The sequence below is a fragment of the Pseudorca crassidens genome, chromosome 5 (assembly GCF_039906515.1).
Source record: "Pseudorca crassidens isolate mPseCra1 chromosome 5, mPseCra1.hap1, whole genome shotgun sequence".
Classification (NCBI taxonomy): domain Eukaryota; kingdom Metazoa; phylum Chordata; class Mammalia; order Artiodactyla; family Delphinidae; genus Pseudorca; species Pseudorca crassidens.
Window position 1 is genome coordinate 83,316,630 of NC_090300.1, and position 6,446 is coordinate 83,323,075.

A 6,446-nucleotide genomic window follows, 5' to 3' on the forward strand; every position below is an offset into this window, starting at 1 on the left:
GTATTAATTGCTTTGCTTATAGGCCAAAGCTGCTTAGAAAGGGGGAGGGGAAAGTAACAATTTAGAGGAAAACCAACCTTCAGTCTTAAAAGAGCCTTCTCAGAAGCCCCAGAATCAGCAGCCCTTGTGAAAAGGTCCGGCATATGGCAATATTGGTTCCCATTGGGAGAAGCAAATAGGAGATCCCACCACCCGGCACAGGACACTTCTTGGTCTTAAATTTTATCAAGTAACCACCTATTCTTGACTCTTCCTTTAAGTCTTCTTGAGGCACCATAGGGAGGCTTGATGAATCTTTCACTGGGCAGTATAGTCTAGGGGTTCCTAGGTGGGCTTGGACCAGGATGCCTACATCTACACCCTGGCTTCACCTTTTGTTGGTTATATGACCTTGGAAAAGTCGTTGCACTTCTCTTTCCCTCAGTTTTGCTATCTGCAAAATGGATGAAACAATAGTACCTACCTCAGAGTTTTTTATTGTAATTAGCAAATGAGTTCATGTATAAGACATGCAGAATAGTCCGTGGATAGTAATCAGTACTTACATGTTAGCCACTACTAATAATAAAATTCTTTATTTATGAGGAAGGATTTAAGACCAAGAAAGCATACTTTCTGAGGCAGATGTTGTAGGACTTGGAGTATGGGTGTTGTGCCTCTTTTTGCCTGAATTGCTACCATATATTTGTTGTATATAAACAAGGTGGTTAGATCTGCAGCATAGCTGCAGCTTTCCCTGCCCAGTTATGCTTCTTCCCTTCTCTCCTTTCACAGATGTCAGACCTACCTCCCAGTCTGAAACCTTTCCCTGCCCTAGCCTGCTTCCACCCCCTTTATCTTGACTCTTGAACTCTTGACTCTGTCCCATTATGCTTCCTGGAGGACCCAAACTGACACACTGGGCTCATTGGCCCCCAAGAACACCTCCGAGGACAGAGCCCCCTGGGCCCTCTCGTGAGAGGCAGTATCTCACACTGAATCCTCAGCAATGAACCCTCAGACAGTGGACACTGAGCTGCTGGATGGGGAGGGTTACAGGCAGAGGACTGAATGTACCAGCACTATCTTAGCTCTTCCACTTGGAAGTTGTGCCTTTGGAGGATTAAGAAGATTACTGGAAGTGAATAGGTATCTCAGAAGATGGTGTCAATATTTTTCTTCTCAACTCTGATTTATAATACCAAAATGACAGATTCCCGGCAAAGCAAGGGACGCAGGTTAGGAAGATTAAAAAAAAATGTTTTAGGGACAAAGCTTACTAGCCAAAGGGCTCCACATGAAGTTTGAAGGGAAGGGAGAAAAAGGCTCAGAAGAAACTTCTAAATCACATGAATGGAAGTTATTACGAATGACATAGAAAAAAGATTCACAGTGGGAGAAAGAGAAGCCCAGTAATTCTAAGAAAATAACAGAGAACCAGACTGGGAATAATATTTAAGGCTCAATTATTCATGTTTCAATGTATAAGGTAATACAATATAACTGACACTTTAAGATAAGCAAATTGTCCCAGGTTGGATTTCTCAGGAAACAAGCACTGAGACAGAGATTAGCTTGCAGGAAGTTTATTAAGGAGTGCTCTTGGGATTAATACCTGTGAACTGGAAGGAAAGAAGCAGAACTGATCAGAGGGAGAAGTGGAGTTTCTGTGCCGTCTCAATGGAATGTCTCAGCCACCCTTGTTGAGGATGACCCTTAGAGCTATCCTGAACTGAGGCAAGAAGGCCTGGCCTTTATCCCCACATCAGTCAGTCATTGGATGCAGGCCACCCTGGAAGGGGCATGGCCTTGGGAGATGAGGCAGCTCTCCCTAGCTGAGACAGTCCCCGAAGAGACTAACAGGTGAAGACCAGCTTCAGTGTCATTCCCAGTAGCTTGAGTAATAATTCCTTTATTCCTGAAGGGGAATGGGTGGCACATCATAGCATCCACCTCACAGATAAGTATAATTTCATAGATCTTACTGAGACTTGGGGAAATGAAACTGGTTTAAGCAATGAAATGGTATGTTTTTCAATGTAAACATATCTGATAAAAATGGATATATAGTACCACCATATATATATAGTGTCAGAACTGCAAATGTATGGAATCCACAAGTACAGTATACAGCATATGGAGAGGATTAAATGAGAGTGATAGAGTACTGTCATTTGTGGGAACATGCTAAGAATGCCAGACTCAACAGGAGGATGCTTCCCTAAATCAAATGATAAAAATATCACAGAGGCAGGAAGTAATATTGTTATTTACTTCAACTACTTGGATGGCTGTTCAAAATCTTTACAACAATCTTAGAATTTAATACATCCTTGACTTGCCTTCCTAATAATTTCATCTTTAAAAAAGTACAAGAAGGAATGAAGAGAACTGCTATGCTAGACTCAATCTGACCAGCAAGGAAGGATTTGTTGGTGATGTTTATATAAAAGAAATCTTTTAACAAACTTGAAATAAAATGCAGTCCTTGCCTTCCTGAAGAAGAAAGAAAGGAATCATGTCATTCTAGAATCTGTAATAGAAAAAAAAAAAAAGAACCTTTCATCATAATAGACATGTAATTGAGGCTTTAGGAAAACAAACTTCAACAAGTTCATAGAAATATAAATATAACCCCAAGGCCAGAGGCAGTAAAAAGGACGTTGGTTTTTCTTAATTGTGAAACTGAGAAAAATTAAACTTTGTACTATACTAATTACCTGCAGAAGCCAATTTGATCCAACATGGAATTCTCCAATGAGTCTGTGTTTTGAAGTGACACATACAAAAGATGAAAGGTCACAAACCAAGATGAATAAAAAAGTTATAAAAACATTGTAAGAAAGTGACAGAAGGCAAAAATCCAGAATGAGGTGAGGAGTGCTAAATGGTAAGGACCACAGAAAGGGCTTTAAAAACACACACACAGTTTGAAGCAAGATGAAGGAACAGATAAGCTGACTGCTTAGAGAAGATTCTGTTAAACGATAACGGAGAAAAGGCAAAGCTACTCAATTGCTTCTTTCTTCTCCAATAAGGAACATGATCTTCAAACTGAGAAGGGTATAATAGATATCACAGAGAATAAATTGAAGCCCAATCTCAATGAGGAGAGAGTCAGAGAGAACTGGTATGCAGGCTTTGCAGGTCTCAGGGAAATAGAAAATAGGACAGGTGCCAGAAATCTAAGCCAGGCAAAAATACAGATTTTCTAAAAGGAGAAAAAATGGATTATGGAATCTATAGAGTGAGCTTAGCATTACTTTCTGCAGTATTCTAGAATGCATATTACATAAACGTTTGTGAACTAAGCGTTAAGACACTGAATTTACTTCATGTTATTTTCCGATAGAGCTAAAAGATAGATAGAATGTAAGAATACTAGGCATAATTAATCTTTTTTCAGCACGATATTTTGCAAAGATGCTCATAATAATTCGTTTGAACAAGATGGAGGGATGTTGCCCAGTTTGTACACTGGTTAGAGGGATCCACTGCTGACCAGACAATTGCATTCAAATGTCTGTTCATTGATCCATGTCCATCATAGAGGAAGGCCTCTAAGGCTGTAATGTGTAGCTCTGTACATGTTCTTCTCCTATTCAACACTTTTTTGGGAAGGTGCATATGAAGACACTATAAAACAGAGTAAAGAGAATATTGTGAAAAGAATGAGAAATTCATAGAAAAGGAAATAGCTCCTCAGCTGCATTAGGAATTGGAGCAATTCAGGTTAGTAAAAATTAAAGGAATTTGTACTAATCAATGTTACTGAAAGTGTGGGAGACTGCTCCCCTTGTGCACATTGGCAGGAAGATACATTGGAAGGCCTTTTTGCAGGACAATTTTCGCATTTGTTATCAACATTTGAAAAGCATATACCTTTTCAATTCCATTTCCAGGTACATAGCCTAGAGAAATTCCCACAAGTGTATCCAAAGAATCAGGTACAAGGTATTTGTTACAGTATTTTTTTAATAGCAAAACGGAAAGGCAAGTTTAATGTCTATCAACAAGAGGAAAGTTAAATAAGTAATACACATCCCTACAATGGAACACTGTGCATCAGATAAAAAAATGACTAGTATATGTAAATGCTGAAATGGAAAGGACTCTAAAATATATTATGAAGTGAAATGGCAAATTTCAGAAAAACAAGTACAGTATGATATCCCACAAAATGAACTATTTCTAGGAGTAAAGAAGTGCATGGGAAAAGTCTTGAAGAATACATTCCAAGCCACATTGGGTGAATGCCTCTGGAGAGGAACATGGGGTTAGAGGAAGAAGGGCCAAAGGGGATGTTCACTTAATCTATGGTGTTTGGTTTTATGCAATGTTATTTAGCATGTTACTGTAAAATTAAAAATACATTTAAAATTTTTAATTAAAAAATTAGATAATTTTAAAAATATGTAATATTTTAAAGAAAAAAGGCACCAAGGCACTACTCTGAAGACATGTATCCTCTGCGCTTGCTAGTAAGTCACCTTGCTGCTCTGAGCTTCAGGGCTCCTGTGAGAAAGAGAATGAGCACTTCCCTGAGACATTGATGATAAAACGAGATAAAAACAACAAGGTTTCACAAACTTCACAGTGCAATGAAGTTTCTTATAATTAAGGTATATCCAAGTTGAAGTTTCAGTGGACCAGGGTTAGGAGGGTAAGCTAATAAATTGATCGAAATAGGGTTGAAATTATCTTAATGAATTGGAACAATTGGCCTCACACAACCAGAATAATGGACTAGGGAAGAGTATAAACTTTTATTTAAAGGTTCAGAACATGAATTGCATAAGTGTAGGATATAAGAAACCTAGTGTTAGAATCATCATTGTAGAAGCAGTTCTACGATGTATATGCTAAAAATATAGCATAATTTCAAGCCATATTAGGAGAAGCCTTGGGAAGAGAGATGTGGCCACAGTTGCCACTTGGGTCATCCACTGAGATTGACTGGTCTAAGCTTGTTGACCAGTTTGAAACACTGAAGTATGTATCATACAGGAACATAACAGGTTTCTCTGAACTTCTCTTCATTGAATGCCATACCATTTAGCATTTAATATTTCAATAATTTTCACTGTTGTTCCCATTATATTCTAAGCTCCTTAAGGGCACACACCATAGATCATACTTTTTCATTCCCTGTAAAACTTGGAGGAGAACTGAGCATATAAAAGACATTTAGTAAATATTGAACATAATAAAACAGATTTTAAAAACTGAAGATAATGCAGGCCCCGCATCCGTCATTCTGAGATCAGTGATCCCATACATGATTCTAAGAGTAGATGTAAGGCAGTGGTTGTACCTCTACTGCCAGTTGACTCTTTTGTTACTTTTATATGACCTTGTTTTCTTGGGGTGTTCTCTTGTTTTAAGCAGAGTACAGTGGAAATTTCAGTGGATTCATTACTGTATCATATTACTAAAGGTTTTATGTGCAGAGGATTTTATGTTACAGGTGACAGAAATAGCTAAGCCACCTGTAAGAATGTGAGAATAAGTTATCCATCAATCAGAAACAACTGGGGAAACAGCTATTTAAGCAAGGAAGCCCTTTATAGAGTTTTATGAGAATTCAGACAGGTACAAGTTTTCTCTCTGTTAAAAAAATCCACTCAGGGTACTAATTTTAGCTTTCTCAGAGTTGTGATACTCTCAAAGGAGGAAATATGTCCATTGGAATATGTGGAAAGGTGGGAGCAGTTTTTACCACTTTGTGTTGTTTCAGTGAATCCTTCTTCCCTAGCATCTATCTGTGATTTGTCTCAGAATCAGCTGATATACTTATTAAAAAGATATATATGACTTGGTCTCCCTCCTTCTGGTCTGAAATGGAGCCCCAAGTTCATGAATTTTTAAGTGTTTGTATGATGCATGGCCAGGAATGAAAAGAACTTGGCTATTGCTATAGAAAATAAATTTTGAAACCTTAATGATATGTTTCTCCTACTGTCCTGTTTTAAATATTGTCTTCATCTAATTCAATTAATCAGTGATTTGGGTTTGAGAAGAAAACAAAAGGAAATATATTCTGGAATTTTACTGGTGAGATGAGAAAATAAGGTCAGGCATGTGCCACAGTGGGGATGGATGTATTTGTTATTTGGGATCATGGCAGGGAACTGATAAAACATGCAAATAGGATAATTGGGGAGAGTTTAAAGAAGCTATTTACAAGGTATGGAGAGGATAGGGAAGTCACAAGGGGTGGGTAAGTGCCCCAGCTAGCAATGGTGGGAACCACTGAACCTGGAGGGGCAGGAGAAAGGAGTGATGGCCAGAACTCCAGCTGTAGGAGAGGGTCACCCAACAGGGGCCTTCAGGATAGAAACAACCTGCAAATCAGCCAGAAGGGAACTGGGGTAATAAACGCCCAAACCTTGCCCTTCTGCTACCTTCCCATCTTCCGCCAGCCCCTCCCACTGGCCAAACCTAACTGGAGGCAGAAGGCAAGGAAG